Here is a 21998-nt window from a genome sequence, read left to right on the forward strand (position 1 = left end):
CAATAACTTGCTGCATCCGCCCCAGTGAAGCGCACAAGGTGCGGCTCCTGGGGAGTCAAAGGGTTAACATGGGGGATGTAAACAATACCAGCCAGCAGACTTCCCACCACACTGACTGGAGTTAGGGCCAATGGAAAAAGGAATACACAACCTGGGCCTCTTCCAACAGAACAACACCCAGCCCGTCTTGCCACTTCTCTACCAGATCCTGCCAGCACACAAGCTTCAGTCATCTTTCCAGAAATGAGTCTCCTTCCAATCTGCAGCCAGGATGGCTCTATATGGCTCCAGACAGCACAAGAGGAAACAAGCACTGCTTCTGGGAAGAAGGTAGAATCATACCTGCATGCAGTCCCCAGATCAGGGAAGGACAGCCCCTGGGAACTCTCCTCCTCTGACAGACACTGCCCAAACCACAATGTTTGCACGTGTGTTGCAGCAAAGAATATTCTAACTTGGGAGCACAGACCCAGCAGTTTACAGCATCTGAAAATCTACAAAGGTACCTACTGAGTCCTAGATCAAGCTATGCCCTCGACACCTGTATCTACAAATGAGAGGACAGATGTAGCTACAGAGGCGTGTGCATATGCTGCCAAAGTACTACATCTACCTGCACACAGGCGTGAGAGAGGCGACAGATCTTTCAATCAATGGCAACTGGAAGTGGATTTCTGTCTTGATCACAGGTCCCAGCGTGGCCTCCGGAAAGAAGAAGAAGAGTAAAATTAAGGATCAGAAGTGAACTAATGATTAGCGCAGGAGGCTCGGGTGCTGTCAACACTAGAGACAATTTTTAGACACTTCCCACCAATGCTAAGACCAGTTCAGCTCTGCTGCCATGAAAAGCACTGGGAATCCTTGTGTAGACAGACCCACGTCGAGCACAGTTAGGTGACGGGAGGTTTAACCATGTCAGCAAATGGCAACCCACTTGCAGTAGAGCTGCCAGCACTGCTAACACAGGTGGAGATGAACGAGGCAACTTGACCTGTGACTCTTGGATTTCAGGGTCAGGAGAGACTAGAGGAACCAAATTCTGAGCTGGGGTAAAGCTGATGCAACTCAGCTGACTTGAAGGAGTTACACTGGCTCATACCAGGTAAGAACTTGGCTCCAAGGTTCCATTCTTGGATCTGCCAGGGAGTTTCTCAGCGACTAAGATGAATCCGGCCCTCTACTGAATGCAATCCTCTAAATGGGAACAGGGAAGGGGAGTGCTTCTTCCACTCTCGCTCAAGCAACAGGGCATGACCTAGACACAGCCCTCAGAAGAGCAGTAGCAGAAAGGGCCAACATATGATATTCCACACGGGGGCACGTTGCATGAGGCGGAAGCATGCCAGATCACAGGTGCAGCATGCTAACTGGGTGCTCAGATAAGCAGCACAGCATGCTCCAATGCCAGCAGAATTCTGTCCCGGCCAGCTGGCAGCTTTAGCCAAGGACACAGCGAGCAGCGTGTCTGCTCCTCTGTGCCATGCTGTCTGGGGTAAAGTGTGTCACATGCTGCCTAGCAGGGAGTAGGTACAAGAGTCACCCCACGAGGGGGTGGGAGGCTCAGCAAGCGAGTAAAACCCTAGGATCCTCCCTCAATCACGACTGAACTTCAGTGCTCACTGGAGTTGTTCCAGGATGGCTTGGCTTCCTGCCTCAAGTGTTACTTGGCTACATTTAATTCCTGTTCCATTAACACATTACATCAGCAGCCCCCTCCATATTCCCACCCTAGGAACAAACTCCAAGGTAGCCCATTTGCTTCAGGCGAGGGTGGTGTCTGCTGGGCTCAGATGGGCTGATCACTACATGGGGCAGCAGCCAATGAGAACAGATCACACATCTCACCCGACACTCTGCAGAGGGTCAGAGCAGTTGGAGATTGCAATCCCGGCAGGCTACAGGACAGGAATTGGGATACAGATTCAGAGATTTCAAGGCCAGAAGAGACCGTTGTGAGCATCTAGTCTGACCTCCTGTGTAGCACAGGCCACAGAACTCCCCCCAAATAAATGCCTAGAGCAGAGTTTTTAGAATAACATCTAGTCCTGATTTTAAAATGGCCAATTATGGAGAATCCACCACAACATTTTGTAAATTGTTCCGATGGTTCATTTCCCTCACTGTTAAAATTTTACACTCTATTTCCAGTCTGAATTTGTCTAGCTTCAACTTCCAGCCATTGGATCATCTTAGACTTCAGGCTTTGTGACAGGCTTGAGGTGCAAAATTTAAATGTCAAGAATACCTTTCCTTAAATGTTAGGGATATTGGTTTTGGCTTGGGTCCATCTCTACAGGAAAGGCTGCCTAGCTTCATTGTACCTTCTGCAAATGCCTCTTGTGAGCTCTGTGTATCTTTTTAGTCTCCCTACCTTTGAGGGCGGGCTGAACTGCCTACAGCACCACGCAGTGAATTACAATAGCTTGTACTAGCAGAGGAAAAGATCCCCCCCCCACGCCTTCCTCCAGCACTAACACAAACCAAGTCTTGTACTTCAACTCAAGGCACTCAAAGATGCCCAGACACCCCGTACAGCACCAAGTACTGTACACTGTACAGTGCGTGTACTTCCCTGTAAGCAGTGTTGTGCAGTACACACCAGAGCAGAGCAGCCACCCTGCACGGCACAGCTGGCGAGGATACTGCATTAACTTACTGGGAGCTTCTGGCACTGAACTCCTTACAAAAATCAGGCCACTTGTTTATGGGCAAAATTTTCCAGTAGCAGCTCAGTGGCTTTAGGAGTCTGCATTCCACTAAAACTCAAAGGAGTTTATTCATTTTGGAAAACTGTGCCCAAAGTACCAAACTTTAGCACCTGCACAGCACTCTGCATTTTCACTATACAAATATCCAACTGATTGAAACGTTTTATCTTTTACCTTCAAATGTCCTTAGTTTTGTTCAACTGTGTTCCTCTGTACAAACACCAGCAGGGAGGGAGAACCAGGAAGTGACATTGGCTAGCTATTTTCATTACTCAGACTGGTTGAAATTAAAAAATAAGACTGTATAAATGACAAAAAGTAAATTTACAGAGTTCTTACAGTTTCAATTGCCTCAGGTGTTAGTAACACAGATAAGGAATTGCTGAAGTATGATTTTTAACCTAATAGTGTTTTCTTTAAAACTATGAGCCAGGAACCAATTTTCAGAATCGTTACAAAGGAGAAACAAAAGCTCCTTGAAATACTTAACTAAATTAAATTAAATTAATCTATGAAATGCGGTTGGGACCTGATACTTTCCCAATCCACAGCACAGTGTGAATCCTGGCATTTAACTGAATTGTTACTTCATCACATGGATCATAGTATGAAGATTTGGCCCTTTAAAGCCCTTGAGAGAGTCACAGTTGCAGAACATAGGGCTTCAGACTCTACGGTTTACGAATTCCAGTGGGGTGTGTTACAGGTCCCCCCACTCTGAGCCTGACCCACAGAGGATAGGAACCATTCTGGTCCTTTAGCTACAGAGGCACAGTTCTTTAGCTCAAGCTGTAGCAGCTGAGCCTTTTAGCTCTGGAGGTCCCTAGTACACTCCTGGTGTTGTGGCCAAGAGGGCATCTCTCTCTCTCTCTCGCATCCCCCTCCCCCCCACCTGCAGAATTAACGTTCAGTCATTTATTGACTGTACAATACAAAGCTGGTGACTGACCATCAAACTAAAGCTACTCATGTCCCATCATTAAGGGGAGGAGGAAGCCAGTGAGCTCTACAGACCACGCTGGTAACGTGCTCCCTGCAGCTAAGGCAAGCTAGCCCTCCAGTTCTGAGTAGCTGCCGCACGGCAGCCAATCCCTGCAGCATGCCGCAAGAGTGAAACAGCCAAGGCGAGGAGCTCAGAAGGCTGATGTACCAGTAAAGGAGTACGGGGCCCCTCTGGTGAATGAGATGTAGCCAGGAGCAGGAGGGGGCAAGAGACAAACATCAATGGCTGCCCTCGCAAGGAGAGGTGGGGAAAAGCCGCCCCTCAGTGCGGGATCTAAGGAGGATCTATTAAAAAAGATGATCCTTAGCCCTGCTGGCCTGAGGGAGCCTAGGAGATCTTATTATGGGGCAGGTGCTCGTTTGATTAGCTGAGGTTTTTAAATCTGCTGCAGAGTCCTGGTGATGGAGGAGCCAAGGGCCTCTGCTGTCTGATACATGCAGCCTCCCAGCCCCACATTTGATCAGGACTTAAGTTTAACAGAGTTCCTGAATACGCCAAAGGACGACGAAGGCCAGCAAAGCTGTTTGTGTTCAACACCCATTCTCCCTTCAGCTCTGGGCAAGCGCAGACATCTTTCGCCAGCGTTCTTCAGTCAGCGGAGTGCTGGCTTCATCTCCTGCACCAAATGGCAGCGCAACAAATGAGCTGGGAAGAAATCTGGAGGGGCCCCTGGGGTGCGTGAAAAGGTGGGGCGGGAAGAAGAGTACAGGGACTGCTGTCTTATGTAGCACCTGCAGCTCGCACCAGGAGAGGGGAAGCCAAGAAACTGCCCCAAAACGAGTCACAGAAATAAAGGTCAATATCTCGTTCACAGATTCCCTTATAAGCTACTGTGTATGTAACTTGTTTGCATGATGGTCAAACACAGCCACTTCAGCATTTACACAGCACAAGAAGCCATAGCTTTTATCAGCAGGGACCAGGTCTGAGGGAGATGTCACCAATGTAAGTGCCAACGAGCTGGTCAGGCTGGGCTGGGGGAAGGATGAGGGGTAAGGAGATGAAGCTGAGCCGAGGAGCAGTTTCCCGGCAGGGAGATCTGCCAGGCTGTGGCACACTCAGTCTCCCCTGGGAGGTGCAGCAGGCCCTGAGATGTAGTCATGTTTGGGGGCCCAGACAGAGCCTAGCAGGGAGCCAGTGTAAGGGGAGAGCAGCCAGATTGAGCCTTCAAGAGCATCTCCCCAATCTCCCTTTGGTCAATGGCATGAGGAGGAGAGAAACGTGGCAGGAAAGAAAATGGGGGGCGGGGCTGAATCCCTGACTCCCTTCCCCCCAACCAGCTAGAGGCAGAGGACCAGCCAGTGCCAGCTCTGTGACCATCTGCCTGCTCACCCCTCTCCATCCTGCATGAGGCTGGAAAGCCCATACCTGAGCTCCAAGGGAGACCCCATTAAATGGGGAGGGTGAAATTTCAGGAGGTGTGCAGAAGGAAGGACCCCAGGGAAGGGGTATGCGTGGAATAGCTACCTGGGGAAGAGGGAGAGGGAAGGCCCATTCCCAGGAGGCGTAATGAGGCTGGACACACATAGGTTGTGTTGTTAGCATTACAAATCCAACATGCCAACAGGTGAAAATAAATCTTGCCTGAATGCTCCGGGCAGCCATGGAGGCTGTTATTCTGGGCAGCTGATGAACAAAATCTTGGGGTTTAAAATGACAGGTTAGCCTCAAAGCCATGGGGTTTAGACACTGCTGCGAACTTGAAATCTAGCCCCTCTGCCAAACTATGTAGTTTTGAAATACAGGAAGATATGATTTGTAGAGTGTTTTTCACTGCCTTGCACTGGGTGACAGCACAAGAAATGGACTAATTCTACAGGGGAATAGCCACTCTGTTCATATACCCAATGCTGTCAAATGCACTGTGTGAACTAGCTGGGAAAATCAAGACAAACAACTCTCTGATAGCAGGGAGGGAGAGGGAAAACGACACACTTTTCTGATTGTGTTGCCAGTGGCTCTTTAGCTGACTAGAAGCACTCCCTAAGGCACAAGAGGGAAAAAGTGACCCAGTTCTAAATGCAAGAGGGAAGTAAGCACCCTTTGGACAGGAAATGCTGAAAGAGGCCGGAGGTACACAACTGCACAACAGAAAGCTCAAATGGGAAACCAGACCGCCACCTCTTGGCAAGCAAGCCTGTGGCATGACTCAGCAGCGCAGTCACAGGAACCTTCAAAAAAGTTTGGTTGGCACCACAGAAATTTTATGATCAAGTCAAAATGTGGTAACTTGTAAACCATCCTTAGCAATGCCCAGGACCTGGAGGTGTACAGGCAGTCCTCCCTGCTCTCTCCCAGTAGCCCTTCCCCTGAGCACCAGCACAAGCAGAGGGGAGAAGCTGGAATTAACCCTTCATCTGCTGAAGACCAGGTTATAGCCCCTGCACTGTGGCATACCCCTACCCATTCTAGTTCTGTGGGAAAGTTATCCAGCCAAGGGGATCAGAAAGGTTTTTATCAACCTACTACACAGAGCTATAATTTAATAACTTGAAATACCAAAGGAAGCTGCTTCAGACATCAGTTCCCCAGCCTAGATAGATGGAAGATGCAGGAGGAGCCAATGTAACAGTAATGCCAAAGTTTGGCAAAGAGTTGTGCCTCTAATGGGCCCATACTCCTACTAACCATAACCTAAGATGAGCTGAAACATTCAGCTAAAATCCTCTGCAAAATGCATTAATAGGGATCATTAAAGATTATGATGAAATGAACAACCAATAGATAAAAGGAGAAGGTGATTTTCCCTGGCAAGTGGAAAAGAGAAACGTTGGCCGATTGTTCATTATTGATGCAGAAAAGAGACTGGGTGGAGTGAATCCTAAAAATTGGTCCCACAGAAAATGTGGATTGGCACAAAACATCAAGCTGGTATACAAGCCCTACAGGCCATGCAAAAAGTGACCAGAAACAGATCAGTTTGAACTGGATGTTTAATATATGCCATGGGAGACAGCCTCTCACATCTGATGTGGAAACTCTCTCATATAGGTAGAGTGCACAGAGGAATGAAATTTACTGTAGAGGATTTCTGTCTACTATGCTCGAGGACAAGCCTAAAATTAATTAGGGAAAAGATCTAATAAGAGCTGTCTCCTAATGGGGGAGATTCTCTCCCCTCCTCACCTAATGCCAAGGTTCCACATCTACTGCCTCTCCCTAGCCCAATACACACCAGCTACTTAGGCAGGCATCTGAGAAGCTCTGCATTTTACAGTGACAAAGGGAGGGAGAACTTTTCATTAGGAGTTTTGCCAAGAGGCCTTGTTTCTGCCCACTCCCAGCAGTCAGTCTGACATGTTATTCCCTCTTGAAAATGAACAAAGAGGTTTCCATCCAGGGGGAAGCGGAAGTGAATTTGAACATCACAATATGTAGGGGAGCCCGGGAGGGTTCGGTACAGATGTGGCTCTTAGAAGCATTGACTAAGGGGTTAGTGCAAACAGAGCAGCAAACAGCACACCAGCAAGCTCAGTCTGGTCCACACCCCGAAATAGCACTGATTTATCTACACTGGTTCTAACTCCACTGCAAGTCTCTCCATTCCTCTGTGTGGGCACTCAAACCCATTGAAGACTTTCCACACAATGGAGCTGCATGGATTTAACGAAGAGATAGAGTCAGGCCCTGTCTACACCAGACTTGCAGCAGTTTAACTAAGTGAGTCTCTAAACCATATTCTTAGTTAAACAGGGCAGGTTTGCGTGCACAACAGGCCTTAAGAAGCCACTTTAGTTAAATCGGTGCCGTTTCACTGCGTAGATCAGGCCCTAGGATATTACTTCCAAAATAACGTGGTTGCACAAGAAGCATCTGTGCAAGGAGGCAGCCTTGGCATAGCCAGCACATCATTGAGAAATGATCTCCTGTGGCACACAAGCTGTCAGTTCTGTGGTTTAAAAGGGTAGAGGGCTGGCAGCAGGGTGTTTTCTGCAAAAGGCCCTCAGCTTTGGATTTCACTGCCCCTTCTGGTCCAGAGCACTCCTTATATAGCACCAAAAAGAGCTACAAGGCCTAGCAACCCCCTGGAATGTGGGGGTGGCTGGCTTTCTTAATGGCAGGGAACTTTATTTCCTTCTGTTTGGTGGTTTGGATGGCTAGTTGGTTGGTTGGTTGGTTATGTGGGTGGGGAGCGACACAGGCTGGGCTGCCTGTTTTAGTTTTGACAGGCATTTGAACAGATCTTAAGTTTTAGATGCCTGGAACTCTGTGTGGTATTTTAACCCTTTGCCCGCTGGCCCTGCTAGCTCAGTGCTGCTCAGACTGACGCTCAAGCTCAGCAAAGAGGTTAGGAGAACATGACTGTTCAGGCCCATAACATAGCCCATCAGAGTCTTGTTGGAAGGGACCTTGGAAAATTTATCCAAAACACCCCAGGGGACTACATTTACTAGCCAGAGGCTGACACAACAGATAAGGGGAATGCCACTAGTAAGGTTCAGAGGCAGCAACCTAAGGCCATGTGTACATTAGCACTTATGTCGGCCAAACTTTTGTCGCTCAGGGGAGTGCAAAAAACCCACACCCCTGAGTGATGTAAGTTTTGCTGGCGTAAGTGCTCATGTGCACAGCACTATGTCGGTGTGAGACAGTCTCCTGCTGACATAGCTACCTAACTGGTTTTATTATGCTAACAGGAGAGCTCTCTCCCACCAGCATAACACAGCTACACGAGCGCTCTTACCCCAGCACAGCGGTGCCATAGTAAGCCTGTCAGTGTAGACATTGCCTAAGGAGAAGCCCAGCCCATAGTGCTGGGACAGGGAGGGTGCTGGATTCCTAGCAAGGAGCCATTGCTGGGCCACCAGCATTGGCTGCACAGTAATACAGACTAGGCATGAGGAATGTAGCAGCTCTATTATTTGGAGTGGGTGACAGCTCTATGGAACTCTACAGGTTAACTCAGAGCTGGTGGGCTCTGTAGGGTTGCAGGAAGGCAAATAATGGGTACAGTTAACCCCAATCACAATACAGGTGTCAGTCCCTTTAACAGTATCCCCATCAGCATCTGGCTGACCCCACCTCTGTGCTGCACGCTCAGAAGACTGCCAGTGAGCTGACACACAGAGCTGGGGCCAGACTGTCAGGTGGGGGGGCCTGGGTGAGGGGGGAGCCCGCTGCCCACGGTGAGGAAAGGTTACATTTAGCTAAGCCAACGTGTCTGTAGGCTTTGATTATTTTTAGCACTTTTCTCTGTTTTGAAGCTGTCCGGAGTCACTGAGATTTCATACCAGTCACTGGCTACCAAAGAGAAGCAGCTGTGGTGATATGTTCGGTAACCAGGGGGTGCAGTCCAGAAGTGGGGTGAAGGCAAGCACAGGGTTGCACTCAGTAGGAAAGAAAAAGAGTGCCTGCAGAGACACAGGAAGGGCAAGGGTCCAGCTCCCCCTGGACTGTACCAAGGTCAGATACTCACACAGCAGCTTCTGGGTACTCTGCTGTTGCAGAGGAAGCACAAACTGGCCCCGCAAACATTGTTCTTCTGGGCACTGCTGCCAATGATGATGCTGTGCATTAACAAAGTGTTAACCAAACTACCTGGTGTTTCACTCCCTATTTCTAATGGCCCTGGAGGCAAGAATCCACAGGGCACCCAACACTGGACTGATTGGCAGGGAGAGGAAAATTCCGAATTTATATGAAATTATTACAAGCAGAGGAGAAGAGACACCAATATGAACACACTAGTCTTCTACAGTGCACTTCATCAGCAGATCTCAAAGCCTTTACAGAAGGTCAGTATCATTTGCCCCAGTTTACAGAATGGGAAACTGAGGCAGAGGTGAAGTGATTTGCCCAAGATCACCCAGAAGGACAATGGGAGACATGAGACTAGAATCAGGTCTCCAGAGTCCCAGTCCAGTGGGCTATCCGCTAGGCCACACTGCCCCCCATTCCCACTGCCCATTCCATTCTGCCCAGCAAGATGAATGTCTGAAGGAGAAGCCTCACAATGCATCTGAAAACTAAGTGCAATTCTAATGAGCCTTTCCTGCTGCTGGCCACCACAACCTTGCTTGAGGAGTTATCTGTAGATATTAACAAAAGCACATTTGATTTTAAAAATTTTGATTTCAGTTCTGCAATTGGATCTGAACAGTTTCATTCCCAAACCCACACAAAACCCCACGGCAGGAACCTAGCTAAGGAATTTTTTTTTCCCAATGTCTTGGTCGGGGCCCTTTAAGCCACAAAGGATTTCCATACCCTGCAAAGGTCCTTGGCATTGCCTTTATGAATAGCAGTTTACTAGTATTAAAATGCAACTGACAGCCATGAGCAGCAAAGGGAAACTGTCCATGCTGTGTATTTTAGGTCTTGCCTAATTGCCTAGGTTGCTGTAGCAACAGAGCTCTAACTTTATTGCTATGACAACAAGCTGACTATTAGGGGATAGCTCAGGCAATCCTGGCTGGTTTTAGTGTTAATTCAATAAAGACTTTTCATGAATTTGCATCTGTGTGTGTTCCGTGCTGATTTCTCTCTGAATACAAGTACTTTCCAAAGATTTAACATAACAGTCCACACACAGAAAAAGGAAGCAGGCAGCTCCCACCCTCCTGTATCAGATTCAGCTCTGCATTAATAAGCTGCCTTTTGGCCATTCAGTCTAATTAAAGCGAGGCAGTAAATTCTGAGCCATTTCACATTACTTACAACCTTTCAAGAACTTGAGAAACTGCCAGGAGCTTTTAAGCAAATTACACTTGTTCTTTCCAATCCAAACACTGATCACTGCTCCGCACTGCATGCTGTTCCTATAGCACAAAATTCACTTAGCTGGAGATGGACACTGCTCCAGTATTCATAGATTTGTCTTGTGAATGTTTAGACTGGCGGGATCATTTCATCCGGTTTAGGGAGCTATGCAATAATATTCACTGCAAGTATCATACTTAGCTGGATTGTAGATTGCCTGTATACCACTGATGAAACCACCATGAAAATTCTCTCCCCAACGGATGGAGCTCAGTTACTAACTACAAATTCTGCAACAGCCAAAATACGCACGTTAATGAAGCAGAAAAGACAAGTGTTTTGCACTGCCTTAGTTTCACACCAAGAGTTGGGAGGCTCAGTTAATCCTACATTCTCTAAAGACAAGACCCCTATTAACACTCTCTTAAGGAAACTCTGCCAATTACACCTTTGTATTTCAGCTGGCAAAAAACAGAGTACCAGGTGAAGAACACTTAAATTAAATACAAATACTTGCAAACTGTTGGGTAGTCGTATAAACAGTTAATCACCGTTGACTGATACAGAAATAGAGGCCGGGGGAAGTTTATGTCTCCACCACCCATAACTTTAGGTTACACTACTCTGTCAACCTAATAGTAACTACACCCTACAGAAAACATATATTGCGCCAATTGGGTTGATATGCTGTAAGCACAGTTTAGAGAAAATACTGTGTCCCTAAACTTGTTTAACCAGTGAATTTCATTCCCAGAGCAGGTCTACAATTGTGATGCTTTCTTGGGGGCATCCAGAACTATAGATGACCTTGTTCCTGCTCTGCCTTAGCAAAAGAGATTTGTTGATGTTAACTGAGCGACAGCTCCTTGTAACCCGAGTCAGCCAGTCAAACTCCCTAGGATTCTGCCAGCCCTCTTAGCCTTGCAGGTAACACTTGATACACCCTCGTTCCCAAACCTTCTGAAAGAGAGTTCCTCTGCAGCACACAGCTCATCACTGGACGCTCACAGACATTACCAGCTCCACTGTCCCCCATGTGTTGATTTCACAATGCTTCATTTACATTAGAGGCAGGGAGATAACTATCTTCCCTCCTGTCTGGAAGAAAACCAGTTTCTCCCATTGTTTGGTTACAAATTTTAAAGCATATCAGTAAGTATTCATAATTCTTCATACAGAGTTAATAGATACATTTTCACAATGATATTAATAACCAGTAAGTTACTAGCTTTCATTTGATACCGTACAAGACACTCTTTATAGATAAACACTATGACCGCAATGAGTTAGGTGTAGTGAGTTTGTCAAGTCTGATAGGAGTTGCTGACAGAGCAGTGAACCACCAATGGGCCTCTATGTCACAACCACCTATGAAAGAAGGATGCTTCTAGTTCCCATTTCATACAGATAATTGTCTCTCTAGATCTGTTAGAAGACCTGAAAAAGAGCACTGTGGAGATTGAATGCTTGTCCCAAAGCAGTAGGCCAGTGGAAGAAATCACTTCACCCATCGTGTCTCTCTAGATATAATATGGCATTTTTAGATGACAAAGTTATGAAAAAATATAATGTAATGCTGTCCCTGGTGATAACACAACAGACTATTCATTAGCACTATGAAAATAAGGGATTTTTTTGGTTTACTGGCCAAATTGGAAAAAATATTGGTAAACTGAAAAAGTAAAAACACTTTCAGGTTGAATAAAATATTCTGTTCTAAATAAAACAAAATGTTCATTTGGGTTCTATTTTTTTAAAACGTTAAAATAAAATTCCAAACAAAAAGTTGTGAACCAAAAAGTCAAAAAAAATTATTTTAGGAAGTGTCAAAATTAAACTATTTTTTTTTAATTTTATATTTAACAATTCAGCAAATTCATGAAATGTTTTGGTCGACCTGCATCTGAATTTTTCAGCCAAAAAAGGTTTGGTTGAAAAATGTTGTCCAGCTCTGTTCATTATTCTTCGAATCTCAGAATAGCTGCCATGGTTTGGTTGCCTTAGACTGCCAACACTAACCTAGCATGTTAAAAAACAATATTTGTAGAGAAAAGGTGCAAAAAAGCAGCAAGCAGGCAGATGGGAGTCTCAGATTACAACGAACATTCTACACATCTATTTCACCCAATATCCTCAGAGCATGGACTATGTATGCCAATCCACAAAGGAAGTTGGGGCTCTTCCAAGTATCACAAAACTGGTAAATTCCTTGTGTAAAAACTTTGCAAAGAGACCATAAAACACTGAATGAAACCTTTTAGGTACAAGAACTATCATCCTTCGGAGCTGATAAGCATCCCATTTTAGATGCAGCAAACTCCATCACCATTCAGGCTTTAGTAGAGTTACCGTATGACAAGGAAGTTGATTTTGATGCTGGCCTATAGTGATGTCCCATAGCACCTCAGACATGGGGAATAAAGCCTTTAACCCAGTCCGCAGTGGAATTTCCTTGTGTCATGTGCATCCAATCTCATTCTGAAAACAGGCGGAACAGCATTTGATGACTTAGAAAAACATATCTAGCCACCACAGAGCAGGCATTCCCCCCCCCAATTCATTGGGTGAGAGTTTGAGCGTAGAGAGAATATTGAACTCCAAATGCCTTTATGCCTTAGGAACCTGCTGGGATTTATGGATGAAGGCAGTACATTATTTGCTGATCGTCATTCCACTCTATGGGATGGACAAAGTCAGCAGTGATAGCAATTTAGTAAATGCTTTACTTTCAGACTCTTAACACTGAAAGCACAGGCTGCTTTCATCAGTGATTTATGCTAGCTAGAGCTATCAACCAGTGTCAGTGAAACACTGACCAAGAAAACAGCAGAGCCACCTCCTTGAACGAGATGTTCCCCAAAAAGAAGATCTAGGCATTCACCATCATGATAAGTACAATACATACATTTAGAAGCAGAGATGGGGTTTGTTTGATACCTGCTGTACTGTTGGGGCTCCGGATTTTACATCAGAACCGATTTCCAAATTTACCTCAAGGAAACTGAAGAAAAAAATCAGTTTGTTGAGCTATTTCAGCAAGTGACATGCAGAAACTCCGACAACTGAAATGCAGCAACACACACTACTGGCAACTTGAATTCTCACTCCATAGCACAGGCATTTTGAGTTACAAACCAAATGTTTTACCAAGCACATGGTACAAGCTAGGACAGGAAAAAAAAATACTACAGATGAGCAGCCTCTGGCACCTAAAAGTCTGATCTGAAAAAGAGAAATGTAACTGCTTGTTGGAGAAAAGTCATGATTGTGACCAGTATGAACAAACAAGGCAGAAAGTGAACGCTGCCCTCTGACATTGTAAATGTCACCAACAGTACAAAAGAAACTTGCCCAGACAGCCATCCAAATTCCTCCTCTGCCTCTGCTCAGCTCATTGTAATTCCATCCTGCACTTTGCCAAGAAAGCACAAAGTTACAATATGGGATAGCAATATTTTCTTGTCAAAAAACTCAATTTGAGATTAGGTTTTCCCTCAGAAAGGGAATGTCCTAATCCTGTCTGAATTGCACAACCTCTTTATCTGTGCAATATATTTACCTATCTGCAGTTCAATCTGCTTTGCAGAAATTCACACCTTGGCCAGCCATAGCTATGTGACTGCTGATGTCCCAGCGTTAAGTAAACTCATCCTAAAGTCTATATAAAAGTATCATCAGCAGAGATTACAAGGGTAATTACTATAGTAGACCTTTTTATAGTCATGAGAAAAAGCAGTAACTTTGTGTCTCTTATGTATGCACACCGTGTAGTTACCCTACATATACAAAAAAATTACATATGAACAGGCAAAAAGTACAGGAGCAATAAAGGGTTGGAAACAGCACAAGCTAGCTATATTTTAAATGGTACTCCGAGAAGTTATTAATGAAGTCTGGTATTTTCCATTTCCTTTAGTGATCAAAAATACACCAGGCCCTACAGCAATGCACCATCCTGCAAGTTTGGTTGAGGAGTTCCACGTGTCCCCATCTCTCACAGACAAGATCCAGAATGGTGGACTCAAGCTTCCACAGAATCCTATTCTTAAAGTATTGCTTTATTGACTTGAAATCCTTAAGTTGTCCATTGTTCACATTTATCACATTTATCGTATCACTAAAGCAAGAAAGAATGCAGAAATCCAGGGAAGCTGAGATATTCTGGTGAGGAGACACCTCAATGCCAAGAGTTTTGCAAATGTGGAGACCAAAGTATTTGAACTGAATATGTGGGAGACTTACACTGGGGACAGTGTGGGAAGGCACCATAAGTAAGCAGGCTTGGAGGGATTTGGTTTTTATAGGCAAGTGCAGATAAATGTCAATTTCACCATATACACAAACCAACAAAAATATTTCCTTCTTACAGATAGGCAACATAAAAAAATGCTCCTTGGACAGTCTAAATCCAGTGATTCAGGTTTTTGAATTAGGCTTGATACAAATGGACTCGCAAAGGACTAGTAAAAACAGTAATGATTAATTGATTTAAGAATATTTACTTTGCATATTTGACATGTGATGTTGACAACTTCACAGCTTCAACTTTTTGACTCTCAATGTCTATCTACTGTTGTTAAATAATTGTTTGACCCACCATGTGAAAATGTAAAATAGATAATCTAAAAAATGTTTAAAAATAAACCTGGATATTACCCACCATAATTATAAAAACTAAAAGTCAAATTCTGTCAAGCCTACATGTAAGTGTGGTTATCGACAGCAGCTGCACAGTGTTCCTGTTGTACATGATTTTAATCCCAGCAGCTCCTTTGCTGTTTTGACAGAACAGATCCCACCATTCTCCAGCACAAACTGTATTGCACATACGTATTTGTACTTTTCTCCATTCTGGAAGCCATGGGATCAAGTTCTAACCCACAGGTTGCAGAAAGAGATTATTATAAATCAGTGACACAGAAGCATAGGAGCGGACAGACCGGATCAGACGCAAGGGCTACACCTCAGTGTCCCGTCTCTGACAGCGGTCAGCACCAGATTCTTTAGAGCAGTGATATTCAGACTGTAGCTCTCGAGCAGCAAATGGTTCTTTAATGTGTCTCCTGCGGATCTTTGCAGCACATGATACTAAAACCTGTGGGATTAATATATAGTACTATAGAAAATTCACACAACTGGGGCTCTTTTGGGTAATGCTGATTCCTAATTTGGCTCCCGAACCCTGAGGTCGGAGTATCGCTGCGTCAGAGGAAGGTGTAAAAACCCTGCAATAGCAGATGTGGGATAATCTGCCCCCCAGAGAAGTCTCACGCTGATCTCTCACAGATTGGCTTCAACCCTGAAGCATGAGGTTTAATATCTCTGACAAAATTTGTCAACAATCGCAGTTTTAACTTCTTATCCATATTATCTTGTTAGATGCAGCAGATGACAAACTAGTTTACCAGCTGTACTCCTCAAAGAGCAAGGAATGTATCTGCAAAAGTGTCCTTAACTAGGCATGAGCCTCCCATTAAACCGTGAACAATCAGTTGATCTGTGCATCATCCATGCACTCTCCTTGCCCCGCTCCAGGTGCGGTAGACAGCCGCTCTCCAGAATGCAGACAGATTCGCAATCCCATTAGAATAGAGGTCAGTGAATTTACTGCAGCAATGCTAGGCAGTTATAAAACCATGATTAAAGAAAGGTTCCACCCAGCCCATGAAAGGTTTTACTGGACAAGAGATGCAAGAGATTCTTTGGAAAAGGAAAAAGGGCTGTGTATCAGAGAGAGTCCAATGAACAGAAGATACTTGGGAAGACACCAAGAAAAAAAAATCAGCAAGAAATTCTTGAGCTAGTTATCTGGGTAAGACATTTTTAACTGATGAGAAGCACATGATTGTCCCAAATCAGCATAGTAGCACAATAAATTGGTTGGAAAGAATATTGCACAGAAAAGCCGGTTCTTATATATGGGAGTAAAATGAAAAAGGATTGATCAACAAAATCAACTTGGAGTTTCGGTAATTTTTCTTCAAATCCTGGGAACCTGTGCAATAAGTACCAGGTGCTGCCAAGCACATGCTCCAGAAGATTGTGTAACTCAAGGCTGACTCTTTAGTACTGTATACTACCAGAATGATGGTTACCCTGGTGTTTGTGTCACTTTTTTCTGTAGGGTGGCCCATCTATATAGCATCAAACAGCAGGTACATCCTGTTAGAAGTTAATCAAGACTTCAAGGCCTATTATGTAAACAAATGGCAAGTGCTGTCACTAAAAGAGGGTTTTATTTCTGTCCTCTTCAAGCTTTGGAGCCATTTCCTGCAAGATTTAAAATCCTCTTGCCCAGAACATGTAGGAAGCTTCCCCAGGCAAGCGCCAACTCTTTAAAATAAAAGCTTAGATTCTGTACAAAAGTTTCCAGCCATTATGGTTACAAAGATAACCCTCCAAATGTGAACCTCAGTTACATCAATGCAATGTTCAGTCTGCAGACAGACTGCTCCAGTGCCGCTGCTGCTGCCCAGAGCTTCCACAAGCTGCGCGAGCAAAAACTAGCCAGTCTTGTCAGTTTAACACAGTTGCTTTCCAGAGCCACCTGGACAGCCCTGAAGTTCACATGCATCAGGTCTGTTTCATTCTGCAGCAGCCTACAAACATTCCTAACAACAGAGGCAGGTGCTGAAACTCTGCTCAAGGAAACTCAAAAGTGAAGTTTAAAGAGCAGCAGAAACACCCTTCTTGCAGCAGCAGCAGCCTAAAACCTAAGGTGGGACCTTGTTCCTCCCCCGCTTGCAGCCACCAGGAAGCTGGGAGAGGTGTGAGTTAACAAAGAATCAGAAACCAGGAGGTTGAATGAAAGAAGGGGAGGCGGGGTGTTGGGAAGGACAGAGGAAGAGAACTTCACATTTATTAAACATTAACAAGATGATATAAGAGAAGGTGCCCCCACAGCAGGGTCCAGGGACAGTGCCTTCAGAGGAATCCCAGCACCTTCCCTTTTCTCCAAAGGCAGAGGGGTCAGGAGATGCCATCTCACCGATGCACCATCCATGGTTGGTGACGCACCTCACCTTTGCATACTTGTCTGTGGCTAGTAGGTTTCTAAGATTTGTGTGGGTACTTGAATGAGGGAAGCTGGAAGGGTCTGATGTTAGAACAGAACTGTAAAAAGGTTTAGGGGAAAACTGAAAGGAAAAAATATGCAACAAAAAGTAGGAAAAAAGCAGAGATGATTAGGACAACGCAGGAAGAGATGTATCAATCTGTTAAAGGCAAAACCATTGGAGTGTGAAGAAGAAAGGGGAGAAGAGAAGGTCTGAAACCTGCAAGGGATGCAGGAAGGCAGGTTGGTGGAGCAGTATTCACATTTACTACGGGATGTATTTGACTAACATTTTATGGTATTTCACCAGCTCTATAATCAGTCAAATATTATTCAGTAAGTAGATTAGCATAGCACTGGTGGAATTAGTAAAATATATCCTACAAAATTTTATTTTCCACTATTTGACCAGCCCTGGTAGTAAGTTACAGTCAGGAAACCATTCCCTGCACAGAACTGACAATACACTACACACACACAGCAAGCACCAACAACTGTTCAAATGCCAGGAACACGGTGGCTCAGGTAATTTTTTGCCCGGGGTAGCAGGCTTACTCCTCCTAGTCCTAGGAATAATGTACATTTTTCAAGCCCTGGCCATCAATGACTGTTGACTATCTGCTTCTGGATTAAAGTCTTCGTATACAAACACAGATGTCTTGCACAAGACTGAAGTGTTAGTGTATATTCCTAAAGCCTTGTGTTGGACACTTTCGCTCTCTTCCCAAGCTCCAGCCCCTCCCCACACTCACCGCTCTACTTCCTCAAGTCCACCTCCCCCGTGCTTCGTTTGTCCATGCTCAGCAAAGGACGATGATCATTAGAACAGCTTTATATTTAGCATAACTGGACGTTTGGGGCAGCACCAGCAAGAAATTGAAATGGATGCGTTTTATACTACAGAACCATTTTCATGCTGCTGATGCTAGGAAAGTGCTACTGACATAACTGTCACCAGCAACCACAAGAGCCTCCCTTCCCACTGAGGCACCCAAAACACGGGAAGGGAAGCATTTGGAGGAAGCTAAGCAAAAATCCTGATGTATCCATCACTCTATGTTACTGAAGATTTACTGAAGATATTTTCTTTTCCTTTAGCGCACAACAGAAAGCTGTTGTGCTAAAATGCACCGCTCATTTTGCAGGAGTATCTATGACATTAGCAAGTATTTAAGTAGATTACATTGCAGTAGCTATGGGGGTACATGCACCATTCCTATTTTAGTAAGTGTATGACTGGTGGCTCTTGTCTGCCCTGAATAATTTCATCTCAGAGATCTGTATCTGTTCTCTCTCCAAGGTTAATTTCATAATGAGAACAAATAGTAATTTGGATGTGCTTTCGGCTAGTCGTAGAAACTGAGTTTAATCACTTAAAGCCTGGCATAAATCCATGCTGACAGAAGACGAGAGAGTTCTTGCCACAGAAAAACACCATGGTAGCAAGAGAAAAAGTTACCCACATCTGCATGTATCTTCAGGGGGCAGATTTGGCTTTCTGTAGCTCGAACTGTACTTGATATTTTCTTCTTTTGAACATTCACCCAACTTTTAAAAGACTCTTCCATGAACTATTTAATCTATCACAGTGTTATTCTCTACAGTCAACCAGCAGAATTACAGGTGGAACCAAGAGTGAGTTGTGTACAGAAATAATAAAGGTCATCTTAGAGGACTGCCTCTCTGATCTCCTCCACATGTACCCTATAAGAGTATAAAAACTACCTCCCCCCATGACAGAGTCATGTGGGGAGCAGGAATTCCTTCTAGCTGCTGCAGGGTTACCATACGGCTTTCCAGTTCTGCCCCAACAATAAAGTTATACATATTTGGCTTGCCCTCTGGCCAGGGCTCTCCTGACTTGGTGCTCTGAGAAAGATGGCGTCAGAGGTAGGAGTTAGCCACAGCAAGTTAGCTGTAATGTCTGCTTTCTCTGAGCTACTTGCTGCACAACCAACACACTGGGAAACTGAGCCCAAGCCCAGCCCAACCCAGCCCTCCCCAGTGACCGGGTACACCAATATAATCATCAATGGGCACTCTGTCCGCTAGAATACTATAAGCCCAAAAAACCCAGAACTAGGTCACCCACAGAAATTTGCTTATTCCTAGTGAGAACACAGACTTCTGCAGCTCTGCCCAAGGAGTCTTTAACCTGGGGGTTCAGCTCATTGGTGGTTGGGCCAGGAACCTCATTTGCCCTTTCTTTCTGGGAGTTTGTTATAGATGCTCTCTACAGTTTTTCCTTTAGTTAAGGATAGCAGAAGTGGAAAGACAAAGTACTTCTCCATTACCCTCTTTTATGACATTCACTGATTTGGCACACTGACATTCCCTCTGTATCTTCCTCCTATCTCAATTGTATTGAGTCCAATATTCCATTTGAGGGACGCACCCGCTCCCCATGTTTCACGTGTGCCCATTAGGTCACACACTATCACTCCTTCCCTCTCCACGGGGTTACTTCTCAATTCCAAGCTCTGTACCTTTGTGCATAGGGGCGTGTAACTCCTTTTGGTTGAATAGTCTGGTTGCTTGCGTTATTCAAACTGGCACTACAGGTCAGCTTCTGGAGTGGAATAGAAGCTCCCCTTCCCAACTAGCGGGAAGCTCCCTTAACAATCCCAATTAAACTTGCCTAGACTGGGAGATAATTATTTTAAAGTTAGCTCACACATGGGTTAACCATGACCAGCCAACATGTTTCCAAGGTATTAAAGTCTGTCTATGCCTGATGTTAGCATGTTTTTAAACAGCATATAATTAAAACACATTTGCTAATCTCCCCCCCCCCCCCACTTTAGAAAAAGCCTCAGTTTGGAGCCAAGGAGGTTGGCACCTTGTTTGCTTAAGGGTCTGATCCTACAGTTGTGCTGAGCATCCTCACACCCACTGAAATCAAGGGGAACGAAAATCACAATAAATAGAAATTCAGCGCTCTTCATACACTCCTGGCTTGGCATGTCTGCTCCAGGCACTGGGGGGAAAACATACTAACCACGCCCTATTTATCAGTCACCGAGGCCTGGAGCATGCTCCACACTTGAATTATCAAGGATGTTTGATTCTTACGGAAGGCCTATACTACTGCTTAAGTTGATCTAACTTCTATGGCTTAGGGGTGTTAAAAAGACACCTCCCTCCTCCCCCTCGAGTGACGCAAATTACAGCGACCTACGCGCTGTCCACATTGGCACTATGTCGGTGGGAGACGCTCTCCAGCCGACATCGCTTCTGGCTCTTGTGGAGGTGAAGTAATTATGCCGACAGGAGAGAGCTCTCCCGTCAGCATAGAGTGTCTTCACCAGACATGCTACGATTGAGGATGCACGGATGCAGCTGTGCCACTGTAGCGTGTCCAGTGTAGACTTGTCCTTACTTTTCTCACTGCTCACCTCTCTCTGCTTTGTCAGGCTGCTGTTAACCCTCAGTCTTGTCCCACGAGTAATCTAGGATAGAATATTTAACACCTTTGTCAAAACCAAGCGGCTCTGTTGCTATGGGTATCTCCTCTTCGCTACGACATTCTTCCACTCTTTTGTACATCCATCCCACATGTCATCTAGACCTACCACAGCTCTCCTGACCAGGCCTCTCTTCAAGCTTACATCCAGTTGGTCTGCAGTGATTTCTCTCAGCAACATTATCTGTTGTCTGAGTTCCTCCACGTTCTCTTCCAAAGTGGAAAACAGATTGCACCATTTGCCTCCTGCAGAAACAGCTGTACTAAAACAGCTACCAATGGAACCAAAGCAGCTCGCAGACAAGCTACAGTATCCCAGGAGATGCTTCTTTTAGTAATGACCTCTTCAATTTCAAGCACCACAAGTGGTCACAAGCGGAGTGCCCCAGGGGTCAGTCCTGAGGCTGGTTTTGTTCAACATCTTCATTAACGATCTGGAGGATGGGGTAGATTGCACCCTCAGCAAGTTTGCAGATGACACTAAGCTAGGGGGAGTGGTAGATTCCCTGGAAGGTAGGTAGGATACAGAGTGACCTAGACAAATTGGAGGATTGGGCCAAAAGAAATCTGATGAGGTTCAACAAGGACAAGTGCAGAGTCCTGCACTTAGGACGGAAGAATCCCGTGCACAGTTACAGACTGGAGACCGATGGCCAGGCAGTAGTTCTGCAGAAAAGGACCTGGGGGTTACAGTGGATAAGAAGCTAGATATGAGTCAGCAGTGTGCCCTGGTTGTCAAGAAGGCTAATAGAATATTGGGCTGCATTAGTAGGAGCATTGCCAGCAGATTGAGGGAAGTGATTATTCCCCTCTATTCAGCATTGGTGGGGCCGCATTTGGAGTATTGTGTCCAGTTTTGGGCCCCCCACTATGAAAAGGATGTGGACAAGTTGGAGAGAGTCCAACGGAGGGCAACAAAAATGATTAAGGGGCTGGAGCACAAGACTTACGAAGAGAGGCTGAGGGAAGTAGGTTTGTTTAGTCTGCAAAAGAGAAGAATGAGGGGGGATTTGATAGCTTTTAACTACCTGAAAGGGGATCCAGGGAGGATGGAGCTAGGCTGTTCTCAAT

At 45.2% G+C, this 21998-nt stretch overlaps 1 protein-coding gene across 3 annotated transcripts in view; it reads right to left on the reverse strand.

Annotated features, from left to right (window-relative positions):
• Positions 1-21998, reverse strand: part of ACSS2 (acyl-CoA synthetase short chain family member 2) — a 75171-nt gene that overhangs the window by 33234 nt on the left and 19939 nt on the right. The gene's annotated exons all lie outside the window — the stretch shown is intronic.

This window comes from Emydura macquarii, unplaced genomic scaffold (genome assembly GCF_026122565.2).
Source record: "Emydura macquarii macquarii isolate MOO-44397 ecotype Brisbane River unplaced genomic scaffold, CSIRO-AGI_Emac_v2 contig_1483, whole genome shotgun sequence".
Lineage (NCBI taxonomy): Eukaryota > Metazoa > Chordata > Testudines > Chelidae > Emydura > Emydura macquarii.